The sequence below is a fragment of the Mytilus californianus genome, unplaced genomic scaffold (assembly GCF_021869535.1).
Source record: "Mytilus californianus isolate M0D057914Y unplaced genomic scaffold, xbMytCali1.0.p SCAF_6, whole genome shotgun sequence".
Classification (NCBI taxonomy): domain Eukaryota; kingdom Metazoa; phylum Mollusca; class Bivalvia; order Mytilida; family Mytilidae; genus Mytilus; species Mytilus californianus.
The window spans coordinates 26737709-26760004 of NW_026262712.1; the positions used below are offsets into that span (position 1 = coordinate 26737709).

General features: G+C 32.0%; 1 long non-coding RNA gene across 4 annotated transcripts in view; it reads right to left on the reverse strand.

The window, feature by feature from the left end:
- The window catches only part of LOC127706938 (uncharacterized), a 63462-nt gene extending 52492 nt beyond the window's left edge, over nt 1-10970 (reverse strand). For all 4 annotated transcript variants that reach the window (XR_007984660.1, XR_007984661.1, XR_007984659.1 and 1 more), the window contains exon 1: nt 10781-10970. This is a non-coding gene — a long non-coding RNA (uncharacterized LOC127706938). The remainder of the gene's footprint in view (nt 1-10780) is intronic.
- Between the last annotated feature and the right edge of the window lie 11326 nt (nt 10971-22296).

Consider the following 22296-nt stretch of genomic DNA (forward strand, 5'->3'; position numbering starts at 1 on the left):
ATATATTACAATCCGTACTGATTTAAAAAAAAAATGACTGATATATAAAAAATTCAAAAGGACATGCTGGCACTCTTAATTGAGGAAAAAAAAGAAACATTATTAAAGTAGGCACTCTGAATTTTTGCCGACCATTAACCTGATAAATATTATTAACTGTACACTAATATTGCTTTCATTAGCCATGATCATTTTTATGCCATATATGTACTTTGCGCTATTGCTATTGTTAATTAATTTTATCTGATAACCAAGTTTTTCAAGATTATTGCTACATTTAGTTAAACATTAAATATACAGTATAAACGACTTGAAGAACTTGACATTTGTTTTTAAATGAATATTCAATTCACGTTATTAGTGTAAGCTATATCGTTTTTGATTGATAAAAAGGCAGATCACGGAGATATTTGTATAACAAGCAAAGTCGTATGCTTACATTATTAGTTATAACTGCATTTGATCTGTATTGTTTCTATCAAGAAATAAAAACATTTAATACAATGTAAATAGCAGGACAATGTTGATGTAAGAGTTAAGTATTTGGCTCCGAAAAAAATATTGTCATTTGGAAAGTGTTTTCCAATAAATTAATTTTAGATTCATATTTACGGATAAATCAGGAAATAAATAAATTACGAGCAGAGTTGCTATAATATAACAGTAAATGATTTTAAACAAAAAAAGTCCTTCATTTATTATAAGTATTTAACATCTCCGTGTACATACGTTTTCGAATGTAATTCTATTTTTAATACTTAATTCATGGTGAAATGTAAACGAATTAAGCAAAAATAACATACACATGCCTGATCATATATGGTGCTTACATTGTTGTCAGGTATTGCTTTATTGTTCAATGAATATAGCAGAATATTAGGTAAACAACTGAGAGAAATTATGTAATTTGAAATTTGACTGTTGTAAATGAGTTTAGAGTGTGAACCAGGGGCCTGTTTATTGAAGCTGGTCTAGGATTTGTCCTAAAGCCTCTCTTAGGAATAAATTAGGATAATGTTAGGACTAACTTATGACATATCTCATACCGAAGCTATCTTAGGACTATATTAGCTAGGATGTATTAACCGCTGTCCTAAGTTGTAGCGTAAAAAAAATAGGAATTTAAAAACTTTGAATGTTTAATGATGCATTGAATTTCACCAGTAGTATATAATTACAAGATTTAAAATTTAAAATATTATAAGTATTATCATAAAGAAAAATATTAATATTTATCTAAATAATGGTGCATTTAAACTTAATGAAACAAAAACAAAAACGCAACAAAATGTATCAACGTTTTATATAATAATTGTAAAAAATTGTTTCTAAACAGCCATTGCCATGATTACACAGAAAACTAATAAAAGACATTCGGAAACAATCATTATATATTTTTGAGTGAGTTTAATTCGAAGTGTCACGGTTTTATACCTTATAGGGTTCAAGGCAAATCCCGTGCATCTTTCATAAAAATAAGGAATACATAAATCATTTAATTACTGATCACACGCGCTTAGGTAATGGACCCTTTTTTCTGATTTTTTTTTTCAAAGTAAATTTTCTTTGATATTTTAACTTATGTACATTTATTTTATGTGTTTTATATATATATACGATGCCCTTCTATTCCTATTTTTCCACGTGGAAAATATGAATAGAGGGTTGTCATATATATATGCTACTGATTTTTTTTTTAATATATTTTGGATAAGAGCAAGAACACATTAAATAAGTGAAAATAGAAAAATATTTAGAAAAAGGGGGTACCATAAATAGTTGGTAATCGTATTTATTTACAAATTAATCATCATAATAGAAAGCCTAAAGTTAGGACCATCCTAAGACCACCTTAAAAAAAGGCAACAGTAGTATACTGCTATTCGAAATTCATAAATCGGTTGAGAAAAAAACAAATCCGGGTTACTAACTAAAAACTGAGGGAAACACATCAAATATAAGAGGAGAACAACGACACATCAACACTAAAATGCAACACACAGAGAAACGAACTATAATATAACAATGGCCATTTTCCTGACTTGGTACAGTACATTTTAAGAAAAAAATGGTGGGTTGGACCTTGTTTTGTGGCTAGCCAAACCTCCCGCTTTTATGGCATTGTTAAAAATAACATTAAAATGACAAGATTTCATATTTAGGTGTCCTAAAATAGGACGATTCTTACGACTTTTTCGAGGTTACGACATGTTTGATAAACGCACTAAGGACAAATTTACGTCCTATGATGATCTTAGGATATGTCATGCATATGGTCCTAAGAGCGCTTAGATAAACAGGACCCATAATACAAATGTAAATATCAGATTTGATTATGTTGTAAGAGTCCCGTTGTCATGACGAGTGATAGCTGCTAGTTCTCAAACTAAATAACCTCAATGTCATCATTTCGCCGCTTAAAGAAACAGATAAATTATTAAACAAATATAAGCAACATAGATTCTTAAGACAGGACCATTTTGCCGCCTAACTATAATTAATGCAATCCTCTTTTAAAAACAGCGAGTGCAGTTCAAATGTTTTTTTATTAAGATGACAATGTTTTTTTTCGATATCAAGTAGCTGCATGTACTTGTACACAAGTATTAAGAAGTGCTAAATGTATCAGCGTCATTTTCCGAGTAACAAAAGTAAACATTATATAAGAAAAATAAAATATATAAAAATGTATGCACACTATCTCTTTAATCATTGATTCCCTCTCCTTTTTAAACACCAATATAAATTTGGCCAGGTTATCTTCGCAGTAAAATAATATAAAAAGACAATTATTGGCATATATTTTTTATATTCATATGATGAAGACATAATCTATCAATCAGTTTAATTGAGGTCTGGAGCTGGCATGTCAGTAACTGCTAGTAGTCTGTTGTTATTTATGTATTATTGTCAATTTGTTTATTTTCTTTTGTTTCCTATTCTGACATCGGACTCGGACTTCTCTGAAACTGAGTTTTATTGTGCGTACTGTTGTGCGTTTGTTTTTTCTACGTTGGCTAGAGGTATAGGGGGAGGGTTGAGATCTCAAAAAACATGTTTAACCCCGCCGCATTTTTGCGCCTGTCCCAAGTCAGGAGCCTCTGGCCTTTGTTATTCTTGTATCATTTTTAATTTTAGTTTCTTGTGTATAATTTGGAGTTTAGTATGATGTCCACTATCACTGAACTAGTATACATATTTGTTTAGGGGCCAGCTGAAGGACGCCTCCGGGTGTGGGATTTTCTCGCTGCATTGAAGACCCATTGGTGGCCTTCGGCTGTTGTCTGCTCTATGGTCGGGTTGTTGTCTCTTTGACACATTCCCCATTTCCATTCTCAATTTTATTTTTTACAGAGTTGTCTTTAGTGCCGTGTGGAGACAGTAGAGTGCCTCCCCGTGCTTCAGGTTTATGCTCTTATAATATACTAGATTATGGAGTGTGTGTCCGAGCGAGAACTTCTCTATGTTCATTACTTTATGAATATTTATCAAAAAGTAGTATTTCACATTAAGCCCCATTCTTCTATTTAGTCAGACGTCAGTCGCTACCCTGATATACCCTATCTTTTATTTTATTTTTCGGGTAGTTTATGATGGATAGTGTTTGACGTCTTCAGCCGAACAGTTTTATCATAATCACATAATTCAATTGATTGTGTGCTGGTTCATATTCTTTGCTCCTTTCTAATATAATCCACATAACAAAAAAAATATGAAGCTTAGAAATGAAAGAATAAATACTTAACTTGTTCAAAGGGTATCTACACGTCTCAATCTTCAAAATCGCTTATCTAAAACTCTACCATCGCTAACATTTTTAACAATAACACTCGTGGTTACCCTTCTATCGATAAGTGTCATGCCAACAAATGACTTACATGTCCCCGTCTCTCCTTTCCACCAACAATACGGCAAGGTCTACGTTTAATGGTCGCACATTTTCTTTAAATTTTGAAACTGATATAACTTGAAAAACAAACAGTATTATTTATTTACTCACATGAAACAAACCGGGATGCGGTATTCAGTACATAGGTGAAACTGGACGATATTTATCTAAAGGCACGCAAGAAAACCTGCATCGTTTTAAAAGACCCAATAAATTCAAAAGTATCATTTATCGACATTTTAAAAAGCACAATCATCCTATTAAATATTTAACAGTTCAACCTTTAGAATAAGTAAAAAAGCAGCCTGGTGAATATCATTCAATGTTTGTACGATCACGGAAAATAATTGAAATAAATTGGATTAAAAAATTACGGACAGTCTACCCTCTCAGTCATAATGATAATATCATGGGAATTGGTAATATATCAAGAACCGATTCTGTTAACATTTTGGATAAAGTTTCTAAAACTGTTCATAAAAACCGTTCTCATGGGCGTAGAAAAAATCGAAATCAAAGAAAATTTCGGACCAACCATACAAATATTTCGGACCTAATTTCTATTTCAAAAAATAACGGCAGACATAATCTATTAACCAAGCTCTGTTTTTTATCTATAAATAAATTAAATTAAATTTTAGAGGATTGCAACATAATTTCATATTGCAGTCTTAAGTATGAAATCGTTCAAATTATAATTGCATATTGTTATTCTAAACTGTTTCCAAAAATTGATCGCCCTGAAGATCATAAAAAACATTTTATTAAAATAAAATATGTCAATAAAGGTTTAGATTTTGTAAATATTGCCGGTATTTTTAACGACCATCTGTTAAAGAACAAATTCCTGGATATTTTGATAATACTGAACTCCCTCTTATTTGTTATATTTACAAAAAATCTACCCGAAAATTTGTGTTTAATTGTAGCCAAGTCTGTAAAGATGTAAATATCAGTGAAAATATACCTACGTCATGTAATTGTAGTAATTCCGAGTACACTTATGGCCCAATTTCCCATGTTATAACAGGAGACCTTAACATCGTTCGCGACCGAGAGTTAAAATCATTCCTCAGTAAAGGACCTAAATATCATCCCCCGTCAATTATTAATTGGAATGAGTGTCGCAATATCATCCACGACTCACTTTGTGCTTACTGTTTGAAATGGATAAAACGGGAAAAAGCTGACAAAAAATCTATGGACTCTTTTTTTAATTCAGTAATGAAGATAATTGATATACGTATATAACATTTTAAAGAACATTTTACTCTTAACAACAACCATACAAATCCTATTTCTCGTATCATACATAAACTAAAAGAACTAGCAAAGGAATTTGTTTTTGTCCCGGCTGATAAAGCTGCTAATAATATCATTATAGTTTGACGTAAATTTTACATTGATGTTCTGCAAAAGGAAATCACGAATTCACCAACATTCCAACTGACTTCATTTTCAGAAAGCGATATCTGTAACAAACATAAACTATTAGCTACTTCTTTACAAGCAGAACCAAATACAATGAAAGTCCCAACTATGTACTGGCTTCCGAAGCTACACAAATCACCTTACAAATATAGATTTATGTCGTCTTCAAGTCATTGTTCCACTACTAAATTGTCTATTCTACTTACTAGTACACTTGGTACAATCAAAAACCTGATAATAAATTGTTCAAATAAGGCCTTTGAAAATAGTGGAATTAACTACTTTTGGAGTGTCAAAAACTCGTTGGAAGTTCTTGATAAATTGCATGCATATATTGGTGATTTTGAATCTGTTCAAAGTTTTGATTTTTCTACCCTATATACCACTTTGCCTCATATTCGTATTAAGAAAAAAATCACACACCTAATTAAATGGGCATTTAAAAAGTCGGAATGCCAATACATATGTTTGAACTCTTTTAGGTCATTTTTTAGTAGCAACAAACAAAAAAAACTATGTCAATTGGACATGCTTTGATACAATATCTGCCCTTGAATTTTTACTTGATAACATTTGTGTTCGCTTTTGAGATTCCGTATATCGTCAAGTTTTCGGAATTTCAATTGGGACTAACTGTGCACCACTTATTGCGGACCTGTTTTTGTATTGATATGAGTTACAATTTATGACTAAAATCAGCAAAGACCCATCGAAAGAACATCTGATACAAAAATTTTACAATCCTTTTAGATATTTGGATAATATATTGGCTCTCAATAATGACGACTTCAGTATGTATACTAAAGAAATTTATCCTGTTGAACTTACTTTAAATAAAGCTAATACTAACAATGACCACTGTCCTTTCCTCGATCTTGATATCTATAACATTAACGGGAAGCTTAATACACAAATTTATGATAAAAGATATTATTTTTCATTTCCTATCGTTAATTATCCATTTTTAGATGGTGACGTTCCCTTGTCACCATCTTATGGTGTTTATATATCTCAACTTGTACGATTCCCTCGTGTATGTAACAACGTATTCGATTTTAGCGAGAGAAATTTATATATTACTGAAAAATTATTACACCAGGGTTTTCGATATCATAAACTAGTCAAAACATTTACTAAATTTTATCATCGGTATAAGGACATCATTCGTAAATATAACGCAACATGCAGACATCTTATACGTTCGGGTATTTCACATCCACTCTTTTATGGTAATATTCTTTACAAAGCACAAAAATGTCGGTATTCACCTCAAAAGCTAACAAAACCTTTAAACAGACTTATTAAGACGGGAAATAGTTACGATACTGTTGTCAGGTCATTAAAGATTGCATATTTTGGCTTTAATATTGATTCACTTATAGGGTCTTTGCATCGGAATTAAACATATTTATTCTAAAACCAGTTGTTGGCATGACACGGGTTATGTTCTTCTCATATATGTTATGATGGTATAATACTAAACCCCTAACAGGAGAGATTGTGTCTGATATTCATATGATGAAGACATATTCTTTCAATCAGTTTTATTGAGGTCTGGAACTGGCATGTCAGTAACTGCTAGTAGTCTGTTGTTATTTATGTATTATTGTCATTTTGTTTATTTTCTTTTGTTTCCTATTCTAACATCGGACTCAGACGTCTTTTAAACTGAGTTTTACTCTGCGTACTGTTGTGCGTTTGTTTTTTTCTACATTGGCTAGAGGTATAGGGGGAGGGTTGAGATCTCACAAAACATGTTTAACCCCGCCGCATTTTTGCGCCTGTCCTAAGTCAGGAGCCTCTGGCCTTTGTTGGTCTTGTATCATTTTTAATTTTAGTTTCTTGTGTATAATTTGGAGTTAAGTATGACGTCCATTATCACTTAACTGGTACACATATTTGTTTAGGGGCCAGCTGAAGGGTGCCTCCGGGTGCGGGAGTTTCTCGCTGCATTGAAGACCCATTGGTGGCCTTCGGCTGTTGTCTGCTTTATGGTCGGGTTGTTGTCTCTTTGACACATTCCACATTTCCATTTTCAATTTTATCGAGTCAAACAGAGCTTTGTGGATATGTATACATCTCATGCATGCTTGAAAACCTCGCCGACGATATGACAATTCGATAACAAAAAAATCTCATTAAGTATCTGACAGCAAGTGTCTTTCGCAAAAAAAAAACCTACAAAAAAAAAACAACAGAACGAAGGATGAATACTATGAAAATGTTAACTGTTGACCATATTGAATTTGTGACATTACAAACATATTTAGGCACCTGAAAAGTAGCGACACTAGTGCGAACAGTTAATTTAACTTTAAGCTTTAACATCAATAATGCCAAAAAAGAGCTTAGTTATCAAGTTGGAATTACGATAAAAAGTGCACAGTATCTTATATTTTAAAATAAACTTGCATTCCGCCACTGAAAAGTGATAGCGTTTTAAACGTACGCAGAACCACATCGTAACGTCCTTGATTCTTTTCTTCAGTTTTAATTTAACGTAAAAAATAGTTGAATAGGACACCTTTTGTACCAGTTTTTAAATGGATTGTAACTGCTGACGGAGGAAATTTCAACATACCGTGTAAACAATACCATTTGAATACCTTTTTTATATGAAACTTAATATCATCAATTTAAATGAAATTGAATGATACAATACAAATGTGTATTATTTGCGTAATATTGTTTTGAAATAATGTCCTGTTATCATTTACTACATTTTATTTTATTTCAAACGGAAAGGAAAGATGACCCTTTCACATGGAATTCGATGTTATGATATCATATTTCCAGTGAATCCAAAAATATATCTCTTTACTCATCATTAAAGAAAAAGCAGAACAACAATAATTAAAACTGTGAAACATGCAATCTGATTAAAATTCAAAACTATCATTACTCGCTTACTCGTCTGACCCCTACAGTATGATAATTTCATTTTTGTAACCTTTCAGAGAATGTATATCGATCAATTAGAATCGTCCTTGCTAACAACCTACATCAGTGATTAAAAAAAATCATAATTTGCTTTCCACTGGTGTCTATCGTTGTTTGAAGGACAAGTAACAATCTACAGCAATGAACTCAAATCATGCCTGCATACAGAGGTCAATCATCATGAAGCTAGCAAAGGTATACCATGTAGATTAATATCTATTCAAATTATTCTGCTGGGGTTTAAAAAAAGTTGTATGCTTAAAAGGTAGAATTTCCCAATCAAAAGGGTGCGTATGCGCTCTAGTTCCCCCGATTTCATCGTTGAATAAGTTAACAGAATTAACATTCTGCCATCACAAAGAATCTATAAAATGGATAATGATTATGATGGCTACTGAACAGTAACAATTAAACTTCTATATTGCAAGGCTTTAAAATGCAATCACCAGTGTTTTTAAATCGTTTAAGTATTCAAATTGACATTTAATGAGATTATCCTGTTGACATTATTTTCTTGTCTACAGAAACATATTTGGGTAAAGGAACCTTGACACAGCAACGTTCGGAAAAGAACATATTGAGTAAAAAGACCAAGTAAAGGCTTAGCTTGAGCATCTTTAGCAACTGTCATTTCAACAAAACCAACATTTTCAGCAGCCAATTTGTATGAATCATTGAACTTCCAATTAAATGTGTTTTTCAGGTTCTACGTACTAGACACTAACAGTCTAACTGTAAATTAATCAAAGCATATAAATGCAAAAAATAACAGTATCAAAAAATGAATAATGTGTTACAACTACAAAACAGCTATGCTGTCATAGTTTATGCATCGTAGTTCCCTTTTTTGTGATTGGATTGTGATATATGCATCTGATCATCAGATATATAGATATGCCAGAGCATGATATAAAAATACTTTATCTGTCTCAATAATTGTCTGCTTGGTAGCAAAAATATACTACTCGTCTTATATGTAGTGCTCGTGTCTGTAGAGACGTTTTGGATTTTAAATATGTGTAATCTATGTATTACTAGTCAATTTTTAAGTCAGGGATTTCGTTACCACAAATTACTTGAAACCTTTACTAAATTATTTTATAGATACAAAGACTTGGTGTACAAGTTTAGCTAAAGTATTTCAAATTGAATAGCACAACCTAAAGTTTATGGTGATGTTGTAAACCGAGCCCGAAAATTAAGATACGATCTAGGTCAACTTATAAATCCTTTAATAAACTTATTCTAAAAGGTTACCTATTAAATATTGTAATTGAATTTTTTAATATTGCTTTTGTTGGTATATAAAATGATTTTGTTATGAGTAAATTGAAACCATACTAAACATTACACATATGTACATTAACGGTACTACAATCTGTCGATACTTACAGTTTGGCATTGCGCAAGGTCATGTTTTATCTCTGACTGTTAATGACACTAAATTCATTGGATGTGTACTGATTAATATTTTAGTCTTAGATACATGATTTTTTTCATTAGTCATTATTGGCTTTGAACTAGCTGTCAAATACTGCTAGTACTCTCAGATCTGCACTTTGTTTCATTTTGTTTTTTGGGATGTATAAGTACCCGTCCACGTCCACTCTGATGAGTTCAGCCTTTTTCAACCGATGTTTATAGTTTGTTCTTATGTTGTACTGTTACACCACTGTCCCAGGTAAGGGGAGGGTTGTGCGTTCACAAACCTGTCGAACCTCGCCACAATCGTTATGTGCCTGTCCAAAGTCTGAGGCCTGTAGTTCAGAGGTTGTCGTTGGTTCATGTCTTTCGTAAATTGTTTTGTTATAAATTAGGCCGTTATTAATAATCCTTATTTCTATATTTATGTAAAGCAAAATAATAGTTGTATTATGATGACAAACCGACATACACTCTTTAGTTTTTGATAGCCAATAGTGGTTTCATTGGGAAGCATAGAGGGTGCCATTTGTTTTCAAATTTGATAGAGCCGCAATTAACCAATATAGTTTAAGGTTCAGTCCGTCCTGCATAATGATCATATGCATGTGCATTGACGGTGGTGATTGGATAATAGAAAATATGGGTTTGACTATTTAAAGTATTGTAAAGAAGTATACACTGAGGTTGGACCTTCCACTCTCCTGTACAATCTGGATCAGAAATATTCAAACTGTTGTTCTTTTAACAAAAAAATTGCTGCTAATAAGATACATGCACATGTTCACGTTTAGCGTGCCATTAGTTCAATAAATAGTTAATCAAAGAGTTACTCTCTCTCTCATTATCAGGAACGCTAAAGAAGATGTATGGAATGTTTTTTTCTCTCATTTCTGAAACGACTCATTTGTTAAAAGTAAAGCGCATGAAACTAAATCAATTTTTCGAGGAGAAAAAAAAACATATCATAAGAAAAATAAACATGCAAAAATGTATACACGCTATCTGTTATATTATTGTTTATATAACATATATTAAGATACAAATTTCAGCAGTTTACCATCGCAATTGTGTTAATATATGTTTATAAATACTTACATTCCACAGCTGGTAAATGATAAAACATTAAACATATGCTGAACCTCAGTAGAACGTCCATGATTATCTTCTTTAAGTTGTAAGTTAAAGTAGAAAGTAGAAAAATATGACACCTTTTGTGGAAAACCAATTTTTAGATAGGTCGGGAACACTACCTTATATGGATATGTTTAAATAAGTCTACTTATGTCATCGCTTATATAATTGTGTATTTATGTACGACGTTATTTTTTTTACCTGAGTTTTTAAACAATCCACTTAATCAGTGTTAATGCATGAAGGACCACTTTGTGTATATAATCGAAAATACGTGTTATTTGCTGAAAAACACATCTTTGCATGCATTGCGGAATAAACAATGTCGCTTAGTTTTTCATCTTTGGTATCATTTATATAGTCCGTGATATCAAGTATTTATTCCATGCTCAGGTAAACGAATAGGTGTTTGTATGCGAAGAAACGAGTGTTTGATTAATCCAAAATATATCCATTAATATTATTGATGATTAATCGAAGATTTCAGATATTCTTCTATACAAGAAGAACAATTACCCGTATGAAGCACTCTCATTCGGACAGTCAAAGATTAGTTAAAAAGAGGTATACTGAACTGACTTTTTTCCATGCATTGTATACATTACTTCGTACTTCTTGTATTTCGTGCACATAAGATAATGTTTAAAGTGCTGTGCCATTGTGGTTGTTTTAATTGCTAAGCAACTATTTTTAACTATTTATTAGGCCTAGAAAGACATATATGTGTTATTTTTGTCAGATATATAATATCTCGAAGAGACACATGTATTATTTAATCCATGTTTGAAATTTTACATAATTCGAACATTTTGAATTTTTATTCAAGTGATCTATAAAACATATACGTACTCATTTCAACATATTAAAGTATATTTAAGTGAATATCTTCAGAAAGTTTAACTTCACCATTACGTACAAAAATATAAGCATGCATTTAAAGGAACGAGGACATACTTTCTTTCCATCAATTTAAAATATAGTGGATTTTAACCTTGCATTACATACTTTCCCTCGATAACTTTAGTTCAAGGTTGATATAACACTCCCCAACTTTTTGTTTCACAAAGCTTTAACTAATAACATTCAGTTTGAGCTCTTAATAAGTAGTAACTACAGATGGGTGCGGTCCTAACCTGTACAAAAGTTAACTTTGAGCAGACTTCTTGACTGCTTTTCAAGTTAACTTGGGAAATTTTAAGCAGACAAGCAAGTTAACTTTGTCGTTGGTAGACCAGACCTACGGTCTGCTTTTTAGGACTGCTGCAGACCTATTGACAGGTCTGCTCCAGACCAGACCTGTGGACAAGTCTGCTTTTGACCAGTCCTGAGGACAGGTCTGCCCCAGACCAGACCTGTGGACAGGTCTGCTCCAGACCAGACCTGTGGACAGGTCTGCTCCTGACCAGACCTGTGGACAAGTCTGCTATTGACCAGACCTGGGAACAGGTCTGCTTATGACAGATTACCGTGTTTATGACTTTTGATATCAGACCTGAGCTCTTAATATGTAAACAATAATCGCATCGTTCTTTTTTCCCTGTATAGCAAATTTCTTTACTTGTTAGACACTATCGATTATTATACACATTAAAAAAAAATCTTTTTTTTCATTTCATGTATTCTTATATACATTAAACAATGGCTATAAAATTACACACTTGTGATCACATACAGCTATCATTAAAGAAAGGAAAGTTTTTATTTAATCAGAAGGCGGATAGAAAGGTTATCCAACTCATCGGAACAATATTTTTATGTCATGGGATAACAACATCATTGTCGACGTTGCTTCGTTCACCAATTTTTACAGTCTCTTCCTAAACTAAACTTTATGCATTACATGGATATTTCATCGTAATTCACCTTGTTTGCCTTGGATTTACGATTCTGTTTTCGACAAAATATTCTAACGAAAATTGTACAGTGTCCGGATACATAAGGTGTTGAATAATTATGAACAATCTCGTCAATTTCGTCAGATTTGTCTTTACGGATTAAAAATGATGATATGGGACTTCCAAACAAAAAATACTCGTTGTGCACATGAATGAAATAGTTGCCACTTGAGGTTTAGCTACAAACAAAATCAATCAACCGACATAATGTACCAACAGTATACTATTCCCAGAAGAGAACTTTTTATACTTTTCATTATAAAGTAAAAATGAAATCAGACATGTCAGTGTTGGATGATGCAGTCAGATAGTTCTGTTATACACACCATCCTGAACTACTAACTTTAGTGATGGTCTAATATCATTAATACAGAGATGAAATGCTGACAATCTAAATTGATGCGGAAAAGATATTGCATCCATTGTTTTCAAATATTGCTGTCATTTGTATTATAATACAATACATCCTGACATAAAAAAACCTTCTGATTAAATATAATGCAGCCATATAGATTTACATACTAAAGTGAAAATATGGTCAGTTTTAGTTGATACGGTCATAACATTTTGCTATACCAGTCAGCCTGAGGTATCAAAAGTACTGAAATTTTGTTACATATCAATATATTGAGCAAAAGGAGGACATGCTGACACTCTAACTTTATGCGGACAAAAATTTGTAGTTGTTGTGTTCCAATATTGCTGTCATTTGTATTGTACATTAAATCCTGACATAAAACTAGTTGCTGATTAACTATGCGGCTATATAGATTTAAAAAATAAAGTGCAAACATGGTCAGATTTGGTTGATACGGTCAAATAATTTTGTACGAGGAGTCAGCCTGGGGTATCAAAACTACTGAAATTTTGTTACCTATCAATATATTGAAGTAAAGGAGGACATGCTGGCACTCTAAATTTATGCGGACAAAAATTTGTAGTTGTTGTGTTCCAATATTGCTGTCATTTGTATTATACATTAAATCCTGACATAAAAATAGTTGCTGATTTACTATGTGGCTATATAGATTTACAAAATAAAGTGCAAATATGGTCAGTTTTGGTTGATACAGTCAAATAATTTTGTTATAGGAGTCAGCCTGGGGTATCAAAACTACTGAAATTTTGTTACATATCAATATTTTGAACAAAAGGAGGACATGCTGGCACTCTAAATTTATACGGACAAAATTTTGTATTCACATTATGTTCCAATATTGCTGTCATTTGTATTATACATTAAATCCTGACATAAAAATAGTTGCTGATTTACTATGTGGCTATATAGATTTACAAAATAAAGTGCAAATATGGTCATTTTGGTTGATACGGTCAAATATTTTTGTTATAGGAGTCAGCCTGGGGTATCAAAACTACTGAAATTTTGTTACGTATCAATATATTGAACAAAAGGAGGACATGCTGGCACTCTAAATTTATACGGTCAAAATTTTGTATTCACATTATGTTCCAATATTGCTGTAATTTTATTATACATTAAATCCTGACATAAAAATAGTTGCTGATTTACTATGTGGCTATATAGATTTACAAAATAAAGTGCGAATATGGTCAGTTTTGGTTGATACGGTCAAATAATTTTGTTAGAGGAGTCAGCCTGGGGTATCAATACTACTGAAATTTTGTTACGTATCAATATATTGAACAAAAGGAGGACATGCTGGCACTCTAAATGTATGCGGACAAAAATTTGTAGTTGTTGTGTTCCAATATTGCTGTCATTTGTATTATACATTAAATCCTGACATAAAAATAGTTGCTGATTTACTATGCGGCTATATAGATTTACAAAATAAAGTGCAAATATGGTCAGTTTTGGTTGTTACGGTCAAATAATTTGGTATAGGAGTCAGCCTGAGGTATCAAAACTACTGAAATTTTGTTGCGAGACAATATTTTGATTAAAAAGAGGACATGCTTGCAATCTAGATTGATACGGACAAAATTTTGTATTCACATTATGTTCCAATATTGCTGTCATTTGTATTATACATTAAATCCTGACATAAAAATAGTTGCTGATTTACTATGCGGCTATATAGATTTACAAAATAAAGTGCAAATATGGCCAGTTTTGATTAAAGCGGTCAAATAATTTTGCTATACAAGTCAGCCTGGGGTATCAAAACTACTGAAATTTAGTTATGTATCAATATATCATGTATATTGAACAAAAGGAGGACATGTTGGCACTCTAAATTTATGCGGACAAAATTTTGTAGTTGTTGTGTTCCAATATTGCTGTCATTTGTATTATACATTAAATCCTGACATAAAAATAGTTGCTGATTTACTATGTGGCTATATAGATTTACAAAATAAAGTGCAAATATGGTCAGTTTTGGTTGATACGGTCAAATAATTTTGTTAGAGGAGTCAGCCTGGGGTATCAATACTACTGAAATTTTGTTACGTATCAATATATTGAACAAAAGGAGGACATGCTGGCACTCTAAATGTATGAGGACAAACATTTGTAGTTGTTGTGTTCCAATATTGCTGTCATTTGTATTATACATTAAATCCTGACATAAAAATAGTTGCTGATTTACTATGCGGCTATATAGATTTACAAAATAAAGTGCAAATATGGTCAGTTTTGGTTGTTACGGTCAAATAATTTGGTATAGGAGTCAGCCTGAGGTATCAAAGCTACTGAAATTTTGTTGCGAGACAATATTTTGATTAAAAGAGGACATGCTTGCAATCTAGATTCATACGGACAAAATTTTGTATTCACATTATGTTCCAATATTGCTGTCATTTGTATTATACATTAAATCCTGACATAAAAATAGTTGCTGATTTACTATGTGGCTATATAGATTTACAGAATAAAGTGCAAATATGGTCAGTTTTGGTTGATACGGTCAAATAATGTTGTTAGAGGAGTCAGCCTGGGGTATCAAAACTACTAAAATTTAGTTATGTATCAATATATTATGTATATTGAACAAAAAGGAGGACATGTTGGCACTCTAAATTTATGCGGACAAAATTTTGTTGTTGGTGTGTTCCAATATTGCTGTCATTTGTATTATACATTAAATCCTGACATAAAAATAGTTGCTGATTTACTATGTGGCTATATAGATTTACAAAATAAAGTGCAAGTATGGTCAGTTTTGGTTGATACGGTCAAATAATTTAGTTAGAGGAGTCAGCCTGGGGTATCAATACTACTGAAATTTTGTTATGTATCAATATATTGAACAAAAGGAGGACATGCTGGCACTCTAAATTTATGCGGACAAAAATTTGTAGCTGTTGTGTTCCAATATTGCTGTCATTTGTATTATACATTAAATCCTGACATAAAAATAGTTGCTGATTTACTATGCGGCTATAGATTTACAAACAAAAGTGCAAATATGGTCAGTTTTGTTTGTTACGGTCAACTTATTTGGTATAGGAGTCAGCCTGAGGAATCAAAAGTACTGAAATTTTGTTGCGAGACAATATTTTGATTAAAAAGAGGACATGCTGGCAATCTAGATTTATACGGACAAAATTTTGTATTCACATTATGTTCCAATATTGCTGTCATTTGTATTATACATTAAATCCTGACATAAAAATAGTTGCTGATTTACTATATGGCTATATAGATTTACAAAATAAAGTGCAAATATGGTCAGTTTTGGTTGTTACGGTCAAATAATTTGGTATAGGAGTCAGCCTGAGGTATCAAAACTACTGAAATTTTGTTGCGAGACAATATTTTGATTAAAAAGAGGACATGCTTGCACTCTAAATTATGCGGACAGAAATGCGGGTAAAATTTTGTAGTGATTGTGTTCCAATATTGCTGTCATTTGTATTATATATTCTATCCCGACATAAAAATATTTCTGATTTACTTTACGGCTATATAGATTTACAGTATAAAGTGCAAATATGGTTAATACGATTTAAAGAATTTGATATGTATTGGAATATATATTCAGCTCGTTAGCATTGTAACCATTATCGTTTTTTTAATATATAGAAAGGCAGATCACGGATAAATTTGTATATAAACAAGCAAAGTTTTATGCGTACTTTATTTACAAATAGATCACTTCAACACGGAGCTACATGTATTTAATCATGTTTATATCACGGAAGTATTAAATTGACTTTATTTTTTTATGTTTATACCAAGAAACAAAGACAATAAAAGATATTAAAAAAAATCGATGTAGAGCGGTCCTGGTTACAAGTAAACTTAGTGTTGAGCAGACCAGGCCAAAAGTTAACTTGAGATCAGGTCTGGTTCGATCGGAGTTGTCAAAATCAAAGTTAACTTGTGTTAACTTATGACAGAACTGGTTTCGAAGTTAACTTATATCAATAGCGGACCTGTTTCCTAGTTAACATTTTCGGCAGACATAAAAACAGTCCTAGGACCAAGTCCGCTTTTCAAGTTAACTAGATTGTGGTCCTAGGACTGGTCAGAGCAGTCCTAAATCCTGTCACAGGTTAACTTTGACCAGTCCAAATGACTGGTTATCAAGTTCACTTGCTGTACAGGTTAGGACTGCACCCATCTGTACACTCATCATTGTCACAAAGGACAGCAAATATGATGCATTTAGACACTAGTTCATAAATTGAAATTTCGATATCAGCGTCATTATTCTGATTTTCGTCAACCGTTTCGATTTCCAGAACAATATTTATAGCTTGCCCCTCCTCCTTCGTACTTTTCAGTTCACTCTTACGCCTCTGAAAGTGGATTTGATTACAAAATGATTTTTTTTTTTGTTTCTCAGTAAGTTGCTCTTTGCCTAAATGAATACGTGCCTTTTTTACGGTTCTTTGATTTTGGTTTTTTTTTCATTCTTTTATCGGTGCAACATACATGTTTATGTATGCACTTCTGGTACTTTGACCTAGTTGTTTACTTTTGATACATTGTGAATTGGATGGAGAGTTGTCATAGTGGCACTCATACCCGCTAATTCAATTGAATTATAGAGGGATCAGTTTTCTCTCGGTAATTGCAAAATGTTACAGTTCTACGTAACAGTAATAGTATTTAGAAGATAGCAGATTAATTTGTGATGAACAAAACGGTTTTAGAAAAAAATAGGTCCTGTGAGGATCATGTGTTTTCTGTAAATTGCATTATTCAAAACTGGAAATCAATATTTGCTACCTTTGTGGATCTGCAAAAAAGCCTTCGATTATGTAGATAGAAATTTATTACAATACAAACTACAGTTAAACGGAATTGACGGAAACATGTATTATGCTATTTCTAGCTTATATATTTACACAGAATCATGCGTCTGTGTAAATGATCATCGTAAAAATTGGTTCCAGAGTTCAAATGGTGTCCGCCTACTTTGTTTGCTTTATTTGTCAACGATCTGGTTTCTGAAATTAAAAATCTAGATACTGGAATACCTTGTGACAATGACAAAAATCAACCTTCTTTTATACGCAGACGACATTGTTATTCTAACAGAGGCCGAAGCTGATAAGCAGCGTTGCTTAGATGTGTTGTGCAGTTGGTGCCAACGCTGGAGACTTAGCGTTAATTGTTAAAAACCAAATGTCATGCATTTAGAAAACAGCGTGTCCCACAAAGCAACTTTGAGTTTAAGATCGGACCTAACAGTTTACAATATGTAAGTCAGTATAAAGAACTTGGCGTTATTTTCCGTGATAAAATGGATTTAAGTGTTGCCAACGAAACATTAGCTAAATCTGGAAGACGGGCATAAGGAGGGATGATATCAAAATTTCACCATTTAAAGGACGTTTGATTTAAAACATTTGAAATCCTTTTCGAGTCGTGTGTCGTACCAGTCATTGATTATTGTGAAGGTGTTTTGGGATTTAATACATAAATTCCTATTGAAGCTGTACAAGACCTTGCTGTTAGATACTTTTTGGGATTACACAGATTTGCACCAGTTGTCTCTCTGAACAGTGAAGTAGGATGGTTACAACCTACTTTAAGACGGTGGATTTCTATGGTAAGAAGATGGAATCGCCTTGTCAAAATGGACTATGATAGGCTTACGAAAAAGGTATTTCTTTGGAACTATACGAAATCTGGTAAGTGGAGCTCTCAGATGAAGGACATTTTTCACAAAGTGGACATGGACAGTTGCTATGAAAATGTAAATGTATGCAACATTGAACTTTTTAAAACGAAAATTATGAAATACTGTGAAAACGATTGGACTGGTAAAATCACCACTCTCCCAAAAATAAGAACTTATACTATGATTAAAAATAAGTACGAAATTGAACTTTATGTCGAAATGAACATCAAGAAACAAGAACGATCAGTTATGGCACAATTTCGCTGTGGTATACTACCTTTGCATATTGAAACCGGACGGTTTAAACACGAAGCTCCTGATGAACGCTTCTGCATCTTGTACGACGACAGAACTGTCGAAGATGAGAAACATTTCTTACTATATTGTGAAGCTTACAATAATTTGAGATAATGCTATTTGAATCAGTGAATATTGACAGTAATTCCATTAATGATAGTACATTTGCTAATTTGATGACATTTCATCAAAGACAAACAGCCAAATATTTGAATTTATTTTTCTGTAAAAGGAAAGAACTTCTTTACAAGTAACAATTTCACATTAATTTTGCTTATTGAAAATATGAACATTAAGTTTAAAGTCACTTATAGGTCCAACGGGCAGGGTGTAATTTAAAATAATCATTGTATTATTAATATGTTATATTATTTATGCTAATGTACACATGTCACTATAGTAAATGATCTACTTACTAACTTACATACCACATCTTTTTATGTCTACTTTTTCATGTATTGGAAAGTGTTAATAATGAGCAAAACGTTTTTGGTTTTAAAAGGCTCAATCAAAACAGCATAATGTATATGAACGGTTTGCTTGAATTGCTACGTAAAGAACCGAAATGCACAAGCGGCACATATGTCTTATAGTGCAGTTAAATTGAAGCGGAGAAATAATATTCATTAATATAGTATCACTTTCGAGCAAATATCATTTCTCTTTCTCTCTTTGATTACAGCAGTTATTTTTTTTTCAAACTACTGTTTCTGCTGTTTTTCTTTGATCTGCTTTTAATAGTTTCTGGATAACACTTTTATTAGTTAATTCCGTCACCTGTATTTAAGGTTAAGTATCAACTGTTGAAAGCAAATTCAAAATTTACAACAACGAATAAAATTCAATCGAATTTGCAAACTGACAATTAAAGTAAATTTAATCTCAACTGTGATCAAGTAAACAGATACAGTTATTGATTTTTATTATGTTCGATAAAAATCTGTTCAGAAGTTATTTCCAAGAAAAAAATCTCAAATGTCCTGGTTTTGCATCAAATATGTAGGGAAATATTTAAGACGATAGGCATCACATGTCAATTTATACATAACGTAACGTCGAAACGAGCAAAAAAAGCATCATGTGACATTATGACTAGACATATAGACACATAGACGAAAATGGGTTGAAATGTAGAAATGTATGTCATATAGTATTTTTGGTGCAATAATTTCAATTTGTTTTCCCTCCAGAACTATTTCATATGACTTATCATACTTATAAATTTAATATAAACAACGGCGTTTTGTGAAATTTTAACTAGACACAAAGAAAAAAAGATCGTGTTTATTTTTTTTTTAATATTTTCCTTTGAAACTTCTATATACTTTTTTTCATACACTTGAAAAACATCTTTTCACGTTTAAAGAAAATTTCATATCTGAAAAAAGACCACAAATGCCTATTATTTTTCATTAGACTTTCATTAGATTCCATTGAGTCGATTAGTCAGTTTTTCAAGGCCATGTTTACATTCTACTTGTGGAATCACTATGCAAATTTATACTGACGTCAGGACATGTAGCGATCTTGACCTGTCTAACTGCTGACAAAGAAATGTGCAACAGATCGTGGGAACAATATTATTTAGATACCCTTTGCGTAGTGATCAATCACTGTATTTTTTAATATTAAACTTTAAATCACACATTTAAATCAAATTTAATGATTCAATCAATATGTGTAACGCTTTATTGTTCTGATATATCATTTATGACAGTTTGTTTAAGTATGTGCAAAATGAAATAGAAGGAAGGACGACTATCATCGGGTACATTAAACTATACCAATTGTACCTCAACATATGCAGATGCAGACAAATAATTTAGATATTGGATAAGCAAGTCATTTAAACAACCGTTGATTGTATTTCAAGTTTGCCAAAACAATAAAATGTGTTGTACTTCGTAATTGTCAATTACACGTCATCCTGTCAATGCTAGTATTAGCTTTATAACATGACGTGTTAAATTTTTGTCTATCAAGTTATAAGCCTGGTACCTTTGATAACTATTTGTCTGGTTTGGTGATATCTTTCCGGCGAAAAACAAATAATTTTTTTCAATAATGTTAAAGTAAAGTATTCGGAATAATTGTGTAATCCTTTTAGCCTGGCAATACAGTTGTTTTAATAAGAATAATATATTATATATAATATCATATAATTTATCTCATATAATTGTTCTCAAATCCGTATTCTGGTACCAGTATTTCTTTTTAAAAAATGGAGTGATGGATTGTTTCCGCATAACTCCTTTGACTATTTAAGATAGAAAATAGTATAAAAAAATTCCAGATTGACATAACACGCGATTACTAACAAATTTTGTTTTAACAAACTGTAGTAGTTTGATCCTACACAAGAATTATCTATCGTTCTGAAAGAAAAACATATCTATATAGGTAAATAGCTTTTTAAATCATTCTATGTATTTAAAGTAATTGTAAAATGTCCATCTATAGTGTAGTCTTAGAAAGGTTTTAGACAGAAATACTCCTTTCCTCCACTTATAAGACTGAAATACCAAGATTAAAATAAGCCAAATTGTATCATATTAATTTGCCGGATTATTTAAAAAAAAAAAAAAAAGTAAACAATTGTGTTGATTCGGGTATTGGAAATCATGCAATAAGTTTTTAGTATGACAATAAATTTTCAGTTCTGTACTCCATTTTGTACAATTTTTTTTTTTGTTTTGGTTTGACATTGTTTTACACCCTCTAATTTCATTTATGTTTTTTTATATTGTCATGGATCAAATTTGTTCGTTCAGTGTGTTTTTACTTGTTTGTGTTAATATGTCTTTTGATCGAGTCAAGCCATTTCATCGGAAGGTCGTTGATTCGAATTCCGACTGGTTCTAACAAAGACGTTAACTTTGGTATTTGCTAAACGCGCAACATTTAAGACTGAGAGCAAATACTTGTCGGCCCGAAGACAGAAATGGTGTCCGGAAAGGGTGACCTGTCTTCTTGCAAACTGTTACCTTGTGACCTTATACATTACAAATCCTGTTCAAGGCGTCGGTATAGTACATATCAATGTGAATATTCATACAATTTGATATGCTCCCATCCTGAATATGCATGTAATTTGCCACTGGACGTTAAGAAGCCATCCATTATTGTCATTTATTTTATCGTTACTATATAGTTTTCAACCGACCATCATAGGCAATGTATAGAGATAAGTCAAAATATGGGGCTGACTTAACTGTATCATTTATCTGAA